This window comes from Ranitomeya variabilis, chromosome 4 (assembly GCF_051348905.1).
Source record: "Ranitomeya variabilis isolate aRanVar5 chromosome 4, aRanVar5.hap1, whole genome shotgun sequence".
Lineage (NCBI taxonomy): Eukaryota > Metazoa > Chordata > Amphibia > Anura > Dendrobatidae > Ranitomeya > Ranitomeya variabilis.
This window is the reverse complement of record NC_135235.1, coordinates 159,537,467-159,555,430: the sequence shown is the minus strand read 5'-3', so window position 1 is coordinate 159,555,430 and position 17,964 is coordinate 159,537,467.

The window sequence follows — 17,964 nt, the reverse complement described above, 5'->3', positions numbered from 1 at the left end:
TACATGGATACACGGGCAGGCAGCTTGGTGGTCAGTGGAGGAGTATTTAAAGTAGGGACCGCAGACAGGCTATCAAAGGCCTAAAATAACAAACAATAGGCTCATGGCAGTTTCACAGCGGTTACATGGATACACGGGCAGGCAGCTTGGTGGTGGTGAGTGGAGGAGTATTTAAAGTAGGGACCGCAGACAGGCTTCAAAGGCCTAACATAAGAAAATGGGCTGGCTGTAGGCACTTTATAATTGGTTCCAGGGGTACACGGGCAGCAGTGGTCTGGTCAGTGGAGGAGTATTTAAAGTAGGGACCGCAGACAGGCTTCAAAGGCCTAACATAAGAAAATGGGCTGGCTGTAGGCACTTTATAATTGGTTCCAGGGGTACACGGGCAGCAGTGGTCTGGTCAGTGGAGGAGTATTTAAAGTAGGGACCGCAGACAGGCTATCAAAGGCCTAACATAACAAACAATAGGCTCATGGCAGTTTCACAGCGGTTACATGGATACACGGGCAGGCAGCTTGGTGGTCAGTGGAGGAGTATTTAAAGTAGGGACCGCAGACAGGCTATCAAAGGCCTAAAATAACAAACAATAGGCTCATGGCAGTTTTACAGCGGTTACATGGATACACAGGCAGCTTGGTGGTGAGTGGAGGAGTATTTAAAGTAGGGACCGCAGACAGGCTATCAAAGGCCTAAAATAACAAACAATAGGCTCATGGCAGTTTCACAGCGGTTACATGGATACACGGGCAGGCAGCTTGGTGGTGGTGAGTGGAGGAGTATTTAAAGTAGGGACCGCAGACAGGCTTCAAAGGCCTAACATAAGAAAATGGGCTGGCTGTAGGCACTTTATAATTGGTTCCAGGGGTACACGGGCAGCAGTGGTCTGGTCAGTGGAGGAGTATTTAAAGTAGGGACCGCAGACAGGCTTCAAAGGCCTAACATAAGAAAATGGGCTGGCTGTAGGCACTTTATAATTGGTTCCAGGGGTACACGGGCAGCAGTGGTCTGGTCAGTGGAGGAGTATTTAAAGTAGGGACCGCAGACAGGCTATCAAAGGCCTAACATAACAAACAATAGGCTCATGGCAGTTTCACAGCGGTTACATGGATACACGGGCAGGCAGCTTGGTGGTCAGTGGAGGAGTATTTAAAGTAGGGACCGCAGACAGGCTATCAAAGGCCTAAAATAACAAACAATAGGCTCATGGCAGTTTCACAGCGGTTACATGGATACACGGGCAGGCAGCTTGGTGGTCAGTGGAGGAGTATTTAAAGTAGGGACCGCAGACAGGCTATCAAAGGCCTAAAATAACAAACAATAGGCTCATGGCAGTTTCACAGCGGTTACATGGATACACGGGCAGGCAGCTTGGTGGTGGTGAGTGGAGGAGTATTTAAAGTAGGGACCGCAGACAGGCTTCAAAGGCCTAACATAAGAAAATGGGCTGGCTGTAGGCACTTTATAATTGGTTCCAGGGGTACACGGGCAGCAGTGGTCTGGTCAGTGGAGGAGTATTTAAAGTAGGGACCGCAGACAGGCTTCAAAGGCCTAACATAAGAAAATGGGCTGGCTGTAGGCACTTTATAATTGGTTCCAGGGGTACACGGGCAGCAGTGGTCTGGTCAGTGGAGGAGTATTTAAAGTAGGGACCGCAGACAGGCTATCAAAGGCCTAACATAACAAACAATAGGCTCATGGCAGTTTCACAGCGGTTACATGGATACACGGGCAGGCAGCTTGGTGGTCAGTGGAGGAGTATTTAAAGTAGGGACCGCAGACAGGCTATCAAAGGCCTAAAATAACAAACAATAGGCTCATGGCAGTTTCACAGCGGTTACATGGATACACGGGCAGGCAGCTTGGTGGTCAGTGGAGGAGTATTTAAAGTAGGGACCGCAGACAGGCTATCAAAGGCCTAAAATAACAAACAATAGGCTCATGGCAGTTTCACAGCGGTTACATGGATACATGGGCAGGCAGCTTGGTGGTGGTGAGTGGAGGAGTATTTAAAGTAGGGACCGCAGACAGGCTTCAAAGGCCTAACATAAGAAAATGGGCTGGCTGTAGGCACTTTATAATTGGTTCCAGGGGTACACGGGCAGCAGTGGTCTGGTCAGTGGAGGAGTATTTAAAGTAGGGACCGCAGACAGGCTTCAAAGGCCTAACATAAGAAAATGGGCTGGCTGTAGGCACTTTATAATTGGTTCCAGGGGTACACGGGCAGCAGTGGTCTGGTCAGTGGAGGAGTATTTAAAGTAGGGACCGCAGACAGGCTATCAAAGGCCTAACATAACAAACAATAGGCTCATGGCAGTTTCACAGCGGTTACATGGATACACGGGCAGGCAGCTTGGTGGTCAGTGGAGGAGTATTTAAAGTAGGGACCGCAGACAGGCTATCAAAGGCCTAAAATAACAAACAATAGGCTCATGGCAGTTTTACAGCGGTTACATGGATACACAGGCAGCTTGGTGGTGAGTGGAGGAGTAGTGCAAGGAGTGTCTGTCCCAGTACTCCCAAAATATAAATAGATGTTAATGTCTCGCAAAACAACCAAAACAAAAAAAAAAGGTGGCATACTTAGGTACAGGGGTGGGCTCATCTACTGAGTTTCTGACATAGTAATTTGGCAGTAACTATTTAATGGTGCCAATATAGGACACAGACACAGACTACTTTAAGTTGCATCATAGATGTCTACAAATTTGTATTGTCAGTGCCAGACATTGAATGATGTCAGCGAATAGACTAAAGATTGGTGGAGCTGTGCGACATAATTTTGCACGTGGTAGAGCACATTTTGAGCTGGGGTAGGGGGGAACTCTCTTGAGGCCGGCGGGACCGCCCCAGGGCCCCTCATGTTACAACGGTGTGTCTGACGTTGGGTGCGCACCACCACCGCCAGAGACACTACATTGTACTATGAGGGACCCAGTAGCAATGCCGTCAACCAAAAGCGAGCACACCCACCTCTTCAGACAAACAGCAGTCTCACGGGTGCTTGCGCCAAGTCGCGATACCACGGCCCCGTGTGGGGAGTTTTGCCATTTAGGGAGGTGTAAACATGTCGTATGCTGTACAATCAGCTGCAGCAAATTAGACATTAGAAAAGTAATTCACAGGCAAGAGCTTTTCATAGGAAAGCTAGGTGTCGGCCGGGCAAGGTGGGGCAAAAGATTTCGAAATCCAGTTGTGGTTCATTTTAATGAATGTTAGATCGTCAACATTTTGGGTAGCCAGACGAGTCCTTTTTTCGGTTAATATTGAACCTGCAGCACTGAATACTCTTTCTGATAGGACACTTGCTGCCGGGCAAGCAAGCTCCTGCAATGCATATTCTGCCAATTCTGGCCAGGTGTCTAATTTGGAGGCCCAGTAATCAAATGGGAATGACGGTTGAGGGAGAACATCGATAAGGGATGAAAAATAGTTAGTAACCATACTGGACAAATGTTGTCTCCTGTCACTTTCAATTGATGCAGCAGTACCTGTCCTGTCTGCGGTCATAGCAAAATCACTCCACAACCTGGTCAGAAAACCCCTCTGTCCAACGCCACTTCTGATGTGTGCACCCCTAACACTCCTAGTCTGCTGCCCCCTGGAGCTTGTGTGAGAACGATCACGTGCGCTGTGTGCTGGGAATGCCTGAAGCAAACGGTCAACAAGAGTTGATTGTTTGGTTGCTAATATTAGTTCCAAGTTCTCATGTGGCATAATATTTTGCAATTTGCCTTTATAGCGTGGATCAAGGAGGCAGGCCAACCAGTAATCGTCATCGTTCATCATTTTCGTAATGCGTGTGTCCCTTTTTAGGATACGTAAGGCATAATCCGCCATGTGGGCCAAAGTTCCAGTTGTCAAATCTCCGGTTGTGATTGGTTGAGGGGCAGTTGCAGGCAAATCTACGTCACTTGTGTCCCTCAAAAAACCAGAACCCGGCCGTGACACGCAACCAATTTCCTGTGCCCCCGTGAAAGTTTCCGCATTAAAAATATACTCATCCCCATCATCCTCCTCGTCCTCCACCTCCTCTTCGCCCGCTACCTCGTCCTGTACACTGCCCTGACCAGACAATGGCTGACTGTCATCAAGGCTTCCCTCTTCCTCTGGTGCAGACGCCTGCTCCTTTATGTGCGTCAAACTTTGCATCAGCAGACGCATTAGGGGGATGCTCATGCTTATTACGGCGTTGTCTGCACTAACCAGCCGTGTGCATTCCTCAAAACACTGAAGGACTTGACACATGTCTTGTATCTTCGACCACTGCACACCTGACAACTCCATGTCTGCCATCCTACTGCCTGCCCGTGTATCCTCCCACAAATAAATAACAGCACGCCTCTGTTCGCACAGTCTCTGAAGCATGTGCAGTGTTGAGTTCCACCTTGTTGCAACGTCTATGATTAGGCGATGCTGGGGAAGGTTCAAAGACCGCTGATAGGTCTGCATACGGCTGGCGTGTACAGGCGAACGTCGGATATGTGAGCAAAGTGCACGCACTTTGAGGAGCAGGTCGGAGAACCCAGGATAAGTTTTCAATAAGCACTGCACCACCAGGTTTAAGGTGTGAGCCAGGCAAGGAATGTGTTTCAGTTGGGAAAGGGAGATGGCAGCCATGAAATTCCTTCCGTTATCACTCACTACCTTGCCTGCCTCAAGATCTACTGTGCCCAGCCACGACTGCGTTTCTTGTTGCAAGAACTCGGACAGAACTTCCGCGGTGTGTCTGTTGTCGCCCAAACACTTCATAGCCAATACAGCCTGCTGACGCTTGGCAGTAGCTGGCCCATAATGGGACAACTGGTGTGCAACAGTGTCATCTGCCGATGGAGTGGTTGGCCGACTGCGTTCTGTGGAAGAGCTGTAGCTTCTGCAGGAGGACGAGGAGGAGGAGGAGGGGGTGCGAACGCCTACAGCCAACTGTTTCCTAGACCGTGGGCTAGGCACAACTGTCCCTAAATTGATGTCGCCTGTGGACCCTGCATCCACCACATTCACCCAGTGTGCCGTGATGGACACATAACGTCCCTGGCCATGCCTACTGGTCCATGCATCTGTAGTCAGGTGCACCTTTGTACTCACAGATTGCCTAAGTGCATGGACGATGCGCTGTTTAACATGCTGGTGCAGGGCTGGGATGGCTTTTCTGGAAAAAAAGTGTCGACTAGGTAGCTCGTATCGTGGTTCAGCGTACTCCATCAGGGCTTTAAAAGCTTCGCTTTCAACTAAACGGTAGGGCATCATCTCTAACGAGATTAGTCTAGCTATGTGGGCGTTAAAACCCTGTGTACGCGGATGCGAGGATAAGTACTTCCTTTTTCTAACCAGAGTCTCATGTAGGGTGAGCTGGACTGGAGAGCAGGAGATCGTGGAACTTTCGGGTGTGCCGGTGTACATGGCAGACTGAGAGACGGTTGGAGACGGTATTGTTTCCGCCGGTGCCCTAGATGCAATATTTCCTCCTACTAAACTGGTGATTCCCTGACCCTGACTGCTTTTGGCTGGCAAAGAAACCTGCACAGATACTGCCGGTGGTGCGGAAAATGGTGGCCTTACAGTGACGGAAGGGATGTTGCGTTGCTGACTAGCTTCATTGGCCGAGGGTGCTACAACCTTAAGGGACGTTTGGTAGTTAGTCCAGGCTTGAAAATGCATGGTGGTTAAGTGTCTATGCATGCAACTAGTATTTAGACTTTTCAGATTCTGACCTCTGCTTAAGCTAGTTGAACATTTTTGACAGATGACTTTGCGCTGATCAGTTGGATGTTGTTTAAAAAAATGCCAGACTGCACTCTTCCTAGACTCGGATCCCTTTTCAGGGATTGCAGACTGAGCTTTAACCGGATGGCCACGCTGTCCTCCAACAGGTTTTGGCTTTGACACGCGTTTTGGGCCAGATACGGGCCCGGCAGATGGAACCTGTTGCGATGTTGATGCCTGCTGCGGCCCCTCCTCCACCTCCGCTTCTGAACTACTGCCGCCTGCACCCTGTTCCCCCAATGGCTGCCAATCGGGGTCAATAACTGGGTCATCTATTACCTCCTCTTCGAGCTCGTGTGCAACTTCGTCTGTGTCACTGTGTCGGTCGGTGGTATAGCGTTCGTGGCGGGGCAACATAGTCTCATCAGGGTCTGATTGTGGATCTGTACCCTGAGAGGGCAATGTGGTGGTCTGAGTCAAAGGAGCAGCATAGTACTCTGGCTGTGGCTGTGCATCAGTGCACTCCATGTCAGAATCTACTTGTAATGGGCATGGCCTGTTAAATGTTTCACTTTCTAAGCCAGGGACGGTATGTGTAAAGAGCTCCATGGAGTGACCCGTTGTGTCGCCTGCTGCATCCTTCTCTCTTGTTGTAGTTTTTGCTGAGGAGGACAAGGAAGCGACTTGTCCCTGACCGTGAACATCCACAAGCGACGCGCTGCTTTTACATTTACCAGTTTCGGAAGAGGAGGCAAAAGAGCTAGAGGCTGAGTCTGCAATGTAAGCCAAAACTTGCTGTTGCTGCTCAGCCTTTAAAAGCGGTTTTCCTACTCCCAGAAAAGAGAGCGTTCGAGGCCTTGTGTAGCCTGACGACGAAACTGGCTCCACAGCTCCAGACTTAGGTGGAATATTTTTATCCCCACGACCACCTGATGCTCCACTACCACTACCATCATTACCAGCTGACAATGAACGCCCACGACGACCTCTTGCACCAGACTTCCTCATTGTTTAAAAATCGTAACCAAACTAACTTTATTTGTTGCTGTCAAACAACTTACACGGTGAGCTATAACTTCAGTATGATTTCAATATCCCTTAACAGGTTGGTGAGACCACAAGGAAAATCAGGCACAATGTTACACACTCTGTTTTCTGTGACACCAAATCACAGAGATGACACACACGCAGGACTGTCACTCAAGCACTAATGTCAATATTAATCTCCCACCTAATTTTTTTTTTTTTTTTTCTCTGTGAGACTTTAGAAACCAAATAATATTTAAAAAAAAACAAAAAAACAAGGCTTTCTATGGCCCACTGAATGAGAGATGGCACGCACAGGAGTGGCACACAAGCCCTGACTGAGGCCAATATTTTTCTCCCACTGATTGATGTAGTGTTTTTGTGTTGAGGTTGATTTTAAAACACAAATGAAGGAAAAAAATAAAAAGGCTTTCTATGGCCCACAATTAGAGAGAGAGGTGGCACACCCAGGAGTCAAGACTGGCACACAAGCTGAAATGGCAATATTACTCTCCCACTGTTTTTTTATGTATTTTTTTTTTATTTTCAGGGAGACTTTAGAAACCAAATAATATTAAAAAAAAAAAAAAAAACAAGGCTTTCTATGGCCCACTGAATGAGAGGGACAGAGGTGGCACACCCAGGAGTCAAGACTGGCACACAAGCTGAAAGGGCAATATTACTCTCCCACTGTTTTTTTATGTTTTTTTTTTTTTTATTTTCAGGGAGACTTTAGAAACCAAATAATATTTAAAAAAAAACAAAAAAACAAGGCTTTCTATGGCCCACTGAATGAGAGGGACAGAGGTGGCACACCCAGGAGTCAAGACTGGCACACAAGCTGAAATGGCAATATTACTCTCCCACTGTTTTTTTATGTATTTTTTTTTTATTTTCAGGGAGACTTTAGAAACCAAATAATATTAAAAAAAAAAAAAAAAACTAGGCTTTCTATGGCCCACTGAATGAGAGGGACAGAGGTGGCACACCCAGGAGTCAAGACTGGCACACAAGCTGAAAGGGCAATATTACTCTCCCACTGTTTTTTTATGTATTTTTTGTTTTTTCAGGGAGACTTTAGAAACCCAATAATATTTAAAAAAAAAAATAAATAGGCTTTCTATGGCCCACTGAATGAGAGGGAGAGAGGTGGCACACCCAGGAGTCAAGACTGGCACACAAGCTGAAAGGGCAATATTATTCTCCCACTGTTTTTTTAGGTTTTTTTTTTTTTTTTCAGGGAGAATTAGAAACCAAATAATATTAAAAAAAAAAAATAAATAGGCTTTCTATGGCCCACTGAATGAAAGGGAGAGAGGTGGCACACCCAGGAGTCAAGACTGGCACACAAGCTGAAAGGGCAATATTACTCTCCCACTGTTTTTTTATGTATTTTTTGTTTTTTCAGGGAGACTTTAGAAACCCAATAATATTTAAAAAAAAAAATAAATAGGCTTTCTATGGCCCACTGAATGAGAGGGAGAGAGGTGGCACACCCAGGAGTCAAGACTGGCACACAAGCTGAAAGGGCAATATTACTCTCCCACTGTTTTTTTAGGTTTTTTTTTTTTTTCAGGGAGACTTTAGAAACCAAATAATATTAAAAAAAAAAAAAAAAAAAAAAAAATAGGCTTGCTATAGCCCACTGAATGAGAGATAGCACACACAGCAGTGGCACACAAGCCCTGACTGAGGCCAATATTTTTCTCCCACTGATTGATGTAGTGTTTTTGTGTTGAGGTAGATTTTAGAACACAAATCACGGAAAAAATAAATAGGCTTTCTATGGCCCACTGAATGAAAGGGAGAGAGGAGGCACACCCAGGAGTCAAGACTGGCACACAAGCTGAAAGGGCAATATTACTCTCCCACTGTTTTTTTATGTATTTTTTGTTTTTTCAGGGAGACTTTAGAAACCCAATAATATTAAAAAAAAAAAATAAATAGGCTTTCTATGGCCCACTGAATGAGAGGGAGAGAGGTGGCACACCCAGGAGTCAAGACTGGCACACAAGCTGAAAGGGCAATATTATTCTCCCACTGTTTTTTTAGGTTTTTTTTTTTTTTTTCAGGGAGAATTAGAAACCAAATAATATTAAAAAAAAAAAAAAAAAAAAAAAAATAGGCTTGCTATAGCCCACTGAATGAGAGATAGCACACACAGCAGTGGCACACAAGCCCTGACTGAGGCCAATATTTTTCTCCCACTGATTGATGTAGTGTTTTTGTGTTGAGGTAGATTTTAGAACACAAATCACGGAAAAAATAAATAGGCTTTCTATGGCCCACTCAGTGAGAGATGGCACACACAGGGATGGCACTGTAGCAGAAATGCCAATCTTAATCTCCCACAAAAAAAAAACAAAAAAAAAAAAAAAACTGTCCTACAATTACTATCTCCCTGCAGTAATGTAAGCCAGGTATGGCAGGCAGCAATAGGAGTGGACTGATGCACAAATTAAATAAAAAGTGTGGACAAACAGAAAAGATAGCTGTGCAGAAAGGAAGGAACAAGAGGATATGTGCTTTGAAAAAAGCAGTTGGTTTCCACAGTGGCGTACACACAGCAATACAGCTATCACGGAGCCTTCTAGGGCAGCCCAATGAGCTACAGCGCTGAGGGGAAAAAAAAAAAAAAATAGCTTCCACAGTCCCTGCACACCGAAGGTGGTGTTGGACAGTGGAAATCGCTGCAGCACAAGCGGTTTGGTGGTTAGTGGACCCTGCCTAACGCTCTCCCTGCTTCTGATGAAGCGGCAGCAACCTGTCCCTAAGCTCAGATCAGCAGCAGTAAGATGGCGGTCGGCGGGAACGCCCCTTTATAGCCCCTGTGACGCCGCAGACAGCAAGCCAATCACTGCAATGCCCTTCTCTAAGATGGTGGGGACCAGGATCTATGTCATCACGCTGCCCACACTCTGCGTTCACCTTCATTGGCTGAGAAATGGCGCTTTTCGCGTCATTGAAACGCGACTTTGGCGCGAAAGTCGCGTACCGCATGGCCGACAAGCACAGGGGTCGGATCGGGTTTCATGAGACGCCGACTTAGCCAAAAGTCGGCGACTTTTGAAAATGATCGACCCGTTTCGCTCAACCCTACTAACCATGTCACAAGGAACAGTGATTGATGCTGAGTGAAAATTGCAAATCTGCTATTGTAATGTCCATACATTGTAGTGACCAGAGCGTTGTAGTGCCCAGTTCGTTATGCCCAGCAAGTGCTTCTGGAGGTATGCACCCATAAATTAGTCAGGCTCTCATCGCTACTGAAATGCCAAACATGTGAACACAAAATTTGGTTTAGGCACATTGTGGGGCTCAGAAGGGAGTGAGGCATATGGATTTGGAAGTGCAGAAATTGCTCAATTTCTTTTAAAGGTTGAGAAGGCATAGAGCTTTTTCAGAGCTTTTGTACTACCAGTATGGTGGAAGAACCCTATATTTCCAATAACAGATGACAGACCAGAGTGGGGACTTACCTTTTTTTGTGGATTGAGTTAAACCTTTTATTAACATTCGTGATTACATTTATTTGGCTATCTAGACAGCACTTACATTAGGGTTTCAATCTAAATCTCCGAATGATGTGAATCAGATGAAACCACTGAGGGATCCATTCACTATAATTAGGCAGCAGAGTTATTATGTTCTCCACATGGCTTCTGTTCAGTGGTGTCCTTCTGTGATGGATTTAACATGACAGAAAGGAGCCAGAAGACTGCAGTGTCTGATTTCTCCTACTCATGCACTGATTAGAAGCATTTTATCTTCATATTAAATGGCATAGGTTTCTTTTAGCAGTGGAGGGATTATTCTGCTCAGTTGAGAGCTCCATGAAGGCTCAGCTGTTCACTGTTAGCCACTCCCATCTCCTATATAATCTGGGCCCTGGCAAGCAGTCATTATCAGAGTTAGCTTTAGCTTTTGCTGCATGGCTGGAGGTTGTTGGTTGTTATTTGAGAAGACATTTGGTGAATTAATCTGCGATTGTTGCTATGTTTTGGGTCTGTGCTAATTCCCTTTCTTCTCCTACTTTAGTTTTACCCCATACTCTACTCTCCTGTGTATACTTTTGTTGTTTTTGTGAGTGTTAGGTGTCGAGTTCTCGACGCTGCACAGGGGGAATCTCGAATCACCTCCGCTGCAGTCTCTCATTCTCCTCCAGCCGCAGTGGAGCCTGCTCAGCAGAGATGCCAGTCCCAGCGCCTGGCTCAGACTGATACTGCACGTTTGGTAACTGCTGCACTTCCAGGTTCAGCCATTATAACCAGCACAGTTCAGTGGCGAGCAGGCGCTCCTGGGACTAAGTCCTGCTTTTCTCCTTCTGAGCATGCCCAAGGGAAGAACTCTCATTGGAGGTCGGGGGTCACACGCTCAGGCCCTGTAGCAGCCCCTATTGGTCCACTAGGAAGGTCCTGGAGAGCTACAGCTTCAAAATGTTCACATGGCCGCACGGCCATGTGCTAGCATAAACCTATTACCGTGTGTGTGGTTGTATACCTGTTCTGGTGATTGCTCCTTAATAATTCCCATTCCTTGTAATGTTGACTGCATGCGAATGTTGGCATTAACTAGTGCAGCGCCCCCACTGCCGCAGGGCCGAGGGGTACCTGGTACCGGGCCTCTGAGTCTCTGCGCTGGGGTTGTCACGGTGGCTAGGCCCCGGTCCGTGACCCTGCCGAGGGGCGCACAGTAAAATGAAGTGGATAGATAAGTATGACGGATGATGGTGGAGCTGTAGTGGTGCGGTGCAGTAAATAACGAGGACACCAGGTTGCAGTCTCTTTACCTCTTTACTGAAGCTCTCTGGGTCCTCAGTCCGGAATCCGGATAACCAGGCTGCGCAAGTCCGGCCGGCCCAATGGCACCTCCAGAGTTCTCTTAGCAGGTGGAAATCTGTGCCTTCCTTCTAGCGCTATGTGTTGCGGTCCTTCCCTGCTGTGCTTACAGAAAGTCCCCACAACTGTTGTGTCTGTTTCTTAAGTTCCCTCACAACTCGATTAGATGATGTTCTGCTAATCCTCCGTCCCTCCCTGGTGTTCTGGTTGGGACGGCACCCGTTTGACGGGTAGGCTCGGAGCTCTTCCGGGACCCTAGAGTCGCCCCTCTCCACAAGTTGCCCCCCAAGACTGCATAGGTGATTTAAGTTAGACAGCCCGCCTTAGACTGACTGTCCTGCCGCTGTTTGGAGTATTGCTTGAAGCTGAATGTTATGATACTCCCTCGGCGTTCCGGCCACCGGTAGTGCGCCTCAGTAGGATGTTGCCTCGGTCTTACGGCATGACTCCTACTGGTATTTCTCCTTTTGCTTGATCTCGTTTCTCACTCAGCACAATCTATCTCGCTTCTAATCCTTCCTTGGGCACCGCCGCTATCCTGAGCAGGCACGGTCCCATTACGTTCGTTCAAGTTGCCAAGCCTCTGTCAGGATCCCACCCCTGACAGAGACCCTACTGTATCTTCCCCCCCACAACACCCTCTGCCACAAGGTGTTGCCTGGTTCCAACCCAGTCAGCTTTCTGATCTAACTTCCTGCCTGACCCCCAGTTTACCCACTATGGTGGGGAGTGGCCTAGTGAATAGAACCCTTAGCTCCCCCCGGAGGCCCGACTGTGAAATGTATTGGTGTCTGTGATACCTGATCAGATGAACTCCTTCAGTGCCATCAGACGCACCATAGCTCCCCATAGTGGCGGAGCCACAGTACTGCAACGACCAGGACTCTGGGGCACTGCACTCCCCCCTGGTTAAACACAGTACTCCGGGACTGGGAAGAAAACAACAATACAAGTTAGCAAAAAGACATACAGTTTTGTTGAGTGCAATAACAATAAGCATATTTAAACAGAGCTTCCCTTTATGGGAGGTGAGGACGCTTGAACGTTACAAACATGGTTAAATATCATAGCAACATGCTATAACTAACTTTCTTTTACCCAACCGGGTATTCTACTAAGTGCAAAAATCGTTGAACAATAATTTAACATTGCCTTTAAGGACGTACACTCTGAATCCGCTAAAGACCTTCTTATAATCACAGTATAAGGCAATTTAACTTTTCCATTCTCCTTCTTTAAATCTGCAGGACCGCCTGTCCTAACGGCACCAGACCTACTGCCTCTCCTTTCTATGCAGGACCACCCTGTTCAGCCCGGGCCTACTGCCCTTCCACCCCTATACACAGTATAGAACATAACATTACTTTCAGTTTAAGAGCACCGAGCCATCTCTACATGACTCCAAGGAGGACTCAGGGTTCACCTTCTATCCTCGTTATCTATCAACATTATCAAACATTTTCTATAGAACATTAAACTTTCTTCCATCTTTCACTTTCTTTCAGGGAACATCATCAGCATTTCTTCACAATTAACTAGTTGGATACATATAACTTTCTCATGTAAACATTATCATCACTTTCTTTCGTCAAAACATTATTGCTACCTGTCTTAAAGCAATATCACCATTTAAGCGCAACAAATGAACATCCCCTTTAAGAGGGGACCAAGTCTCTATGAGGTAGCATATCTTCTCAAGCTACCAGTCTATACTCAGCAAAGGTTCCAGTGTGGTATCTTCACAAAGAGTTCTTCTTTAAGTAAAACCAGTAGGGAGCACCTTTAAGAAGGTGCAAACTATTTACAAAAAGTTTGTATCATGCACTGTTCATGATTGCGGCAGTTCTGGAAACTTGTGCAAAAACTTAGAAAAACAAACAAAACAATAGGGATCCCGGGTCAACAAAGGGATCCCCTTTAAGAGTTAACCCTAAACGGGTTCAACAGCAAAAATCAGGAAACAAACAGACAGTTAAGGAACTATTTACATGTGCAGAATACTGAGACATTTACTCAAACCACCCAGGAGGCAGCACCTGCGGAGGCAACCCCTTTGGGTATTGCGAGCCACCTGGTACTGCATAAGGGGGTCTGTCGTCCCATCTGGGGGTCTGTGTACCCACAGTCTTTAGCTCCGCAGCAGCACGGGCACCAACCACCGAGAGAGGTGCCTCCTTGGCCACGAGGGTGGTGGAGGTGACAATGCTGCATGTCGTGGTCTTGACCATAGTGCACGTGGGGGTGTCTTCGGTGGTCCTGGCCACGACCACGGGCTGACCGCAAGGGGACACCTTTGCTACAGGGGTCAGCTTCACTGGCACCCTAATCGGAGGCATCGCAGGGGTTGGCTCCTTGTGGACATTCAGGGCAAACCACCCCTTTTCTCCAAAGTGCCTGGTGTATGAGACTTCATCCCCTGGATAGAGATCCCGGCCTGGGTGGCCCTCCCTGAGGTGCGACTCAACATCCCTCCGGTTCACAAACACCTCTGCATACAGACCCGGTTCTTTGATAAAGCCCCAGCCCCCACGGAGCTTGAAGGTGGTGATGATGCCCTGCCTGCGCAGGGCCTGGTGAGTGGGGTCTTTGCGGGCCCGGTCCTTGACCGCCAAGTCTTTTCGATGGTAGGCCTCCAGCCCGGCCTGGTACTTTTTCTCTTTTTCCTTCCACTGCTGCTCTAGCTGGACCTGATATTCTTCCCAGCTTAGGGCCTGCACCATCTCTCCCTCCTGGGTCTCCACCCCGGGGAACCCCATAAGATTGGATCCAGGGTTCACCCAGCGGCACACTGTGCGCTCCGCATGGACCTCACACAGCAGGGGAGTGGGGGCGATTGGGGCTCGCATACGGTGTTTCATGCCCGTGGCTTCCTCCCATGGTAGCAGGCGTTGGAGTTTATAGGTTCCCGGGAGAGGTGGTGCTGCTACTGGACCCACCAGCAAACCCTCGGCCAGCGGGACGGGGTCGGCGGACTCACCAGCCGATGCAGGTTCCTCCTCCGCGGCGGGTTCCTCCGGCGGTGTCAGCGAGGATCTCAGCGGCTGCTCCAGTAACGGTGCGGGATCCGGCGCCTGAGGACCTTCTTCCGGCGCTGCCTGGTGCGGAGCCTGGGCCTTCATGTTCAGCTGAAGGAGCTGGTCGAGCAAGCTCTCCATCTCGACTCGCAGGAGTTCGGTGCTGTCCATGGAGAACGGGCTGCTGTGCTCATCCGGGTAGTTGGGGGAAACTTCTACTTCAACCCCACTGTCGGGTTCGGAGCTGCTGGCCATGGCGTCCTCCACGTGGGTCACTTCCTGGTCTTTTTCCCGCTCTCTCCTTCGTGGGCAGTGTCGTTTTCTCGATCTCCACCCTCCATTGAGGATCAGGAGGCGGATCTCCGCTGCTGACGGACACGTCCTCACAGTGCAGAAATATTTAGACTGGGCGGCCATTGTTGTTCGCGCTCTCCAGCTTGCCTACGCCTACTCCATGCCCCTCTTCTTCTCCTGCGCTCTCCTCAGCGCTATAATAGCGGCGGATTTTGGCAGTAAATGGCGCAGCACAGTCTTTGCAATAAAGTACAGTCCAAGCACAACAAATCACAGTTCCAAGGCACACATGACCTGATTCTTCAGGCTTAAGTAGATCCTGTTTGTGACGCCAAAATTTCCAGCGCCCCCACTGCCGCAGGGCCGAGGGGTACCCGGTACCGGGCCTCTGAGTCTCTGCGCTGGGGTTGTCACGGTGGCTAGGCCCCGGTCCGTGACCCTGCCGAGGGGCGCACAGTAAAATGAAGTGGATAGATAAGTATGACGGATGATGGTGGAGCTGTAGTGGTGTGGTGCAGTAAATAACGAGGACACCAGGTTGCAGTCTCTTTACCTCTTTACTGAAGATCTCTGGGTCCTCAGTCCGGAATCCGGATAACCAGGCTGCGCAAGTCCGGCCGGCCCAATGGCACCTCCAGATTTCTCTTAGCAGGTGGAAATCTGTGCCTTCCTTCTAGCGCTATGTGTTGCGGTCCTTCCCTGCTGTGCTTACAGAAAGTCCCCACAACTGTTGTGTCTGTTTCTTAAGTTCCCTCACAACTCGATTAGATGATGTTCTGCTAATCCTCCGTCCCTCCCTGGTGTTCTGGTTGGGACGGCACCCGTTTGACGGGTAGGCTCGGAGCTCTTCCGGGACCCTAGAGTCGCCCCTCTCCACAAGTTGCCCCCCAAGACTGCATAGGTGATTTAAGTTAGACAACCCGCCTTAGACTGACTGTCCTGCCGCTGTTTGGAGTATTGCTTGAAGCTGAATGTTATGATACTCCCTCGGTGTTCCGGCCACCGGTAGTGCGCCTCAGTAGGATGTTGCCTCGGTCTTACGGCACGACTCCTACTGGTATTTCTCCTTTTGCTTGATCTCGTTTCTCACTCAGCACAATCTATCTCGCTTCTAATCCTTCCTTGGGCACCGCCGCTATCCTGAGCAGGCACGGTCCCGTTACGTTCGTTCAAGTTGCCAAGCCTCTGTCAGGATCCCACCCCTGACAGAGACCCTACTGTATCTTCCCCCCACAACACCCTCTGCCACAAGGTGTTGCCTGGTTCCAACCCAGTCAGCTTTCTGATCTAACTTCCTGCCTGACCCCCAGTTTACCCACTATGGTGGGGAGTGGCCTAGTGAATAGAACCCTTAGCTCCCCCCGGAGGCCCGACTGTGAAATGTATTGGTGTCTGTGATACCTGATCAGATGAACTCCTTCAGTGCCATCAGACGCACCATATCTCCCCATAGTGGCGGAGCCACAGTACTGCAACGACCAGGACTCTGGGGCACTGCACTAGCATCTGACAGGGCTAATTTATACACTAGTGTATGATCTGTACTGAGTCAAACCAGCAGTGACCGCCAGTACGGCACTTTACGCACTCTGTGCGGCTATCTTCTAATACTCCTGACTACCAGTCAGTGTAGGGTGGGAACTCAAGCTTGATCTCTGCATCTGACTCAGGGCGTCCTCAGGCGCGGGCTCAAAAGCCACCGAGGGTCAGAGCGGGATCAATCTCCAGCAGAGTGGGGGTGAATTGCAGGGATCCCACTAGTATTCATTTGCTGCACCAAAGCTGCATGGCTGGAGGTAGTTTGTTTGTGGTTGTTATTTGGGAAGGCATTCTGTGGATTAATTTGTGACTGTTGCTTTGTTTTGGGTGTGTGGTAATTTCAGCGGCAATTCCGCAACTCCTGCTGCGGGTATATCGCATGCGGAATTGGCATGCATATTCCCGCTAAACACTAGCATTTTGCAAGCGTATTTAGCTTGCAGAATGCTAGCGTTTTCCAAGCGATCTGTAGCATCACTTGGAAACTGATTGACAGGTTGGTCACACTTGTCAAGCATAGTGTTTGACAAGTGTGACCAACTTTTTACTATTAATGCTGCCTATGCAGCATCAATAGTTAAAAGATAGAATGTTAAAAATAATAAAAAATCATGATATTCTCACTTTTCGGCAGCCTTCCCGCTCCTCGCGATGCTCCGGTCCCAATAATGCATTGAGGCAAAAACCCCAGATGACGTAGCTGTCTCGCATCACAGGTCATTTTTGCAATGCATTATTCGGAACAGAAGCATCGCGAGGAGCGGGAAGGCTGCCAGGGATGCCAGAAGGTGAGAATATCATGATTTTTTATTTTAATTTTTTTTTTAATAATTATATGGTTCCCAGGGCCTGGAGGAAAGTCTCCTCGTCTCCACCCTGGGTACCAACCGCACATGATCCACTTACTTCTCGCATGGTTGGCATAGCCAGAAAGTAAGTGGATCAATGCATTTTTATGTGTGCGGAATCCCCACGATTCCGCAGAAAGAATGAACATGCTGTGTATTTTTCCGGAATGCAATTCCACAGTGGAGAAAAACATGTGCACAAAAAGTGCGGATTGCATTCTAATAATAGGATGCTTAATGTATGCGGTTTTTTTGCTATTTTTAGAGCAAAAAAAGGGAAAAAACTGCAAAAAAAATCCGGAACGTGTGCACACAGCCTAAATGTGAGCCAAGCCGTACAATGATCTTTAGAAGTCAAAATGAACAATTCAACGGCAGTTGAACGGCAACGGCAGTTCAAGAATTGGTCTTACTCATTTTTTACACCCTTCCTCGTAGGAGATTAGAAGACTATATTCTTTGGGTCAATGCGATTACAGCGATACCAGATTAAATCAGTTTTGGTAATGTTTCGCTGATGTAACATATTAACCCTCTTGTGCCCGGGCCTTATTTTGCCTTCGTGACCAGGACAATTTTTACAATTCTGACCACTGTCACTTTATGAGGTCATAACTCTGGAATGCTTAAACAGATCCTGGTGATTCTGAGATTGTTTTTCATGACATATTGTACTTCCTGTTAGAGATAAAATTTATTCAATAT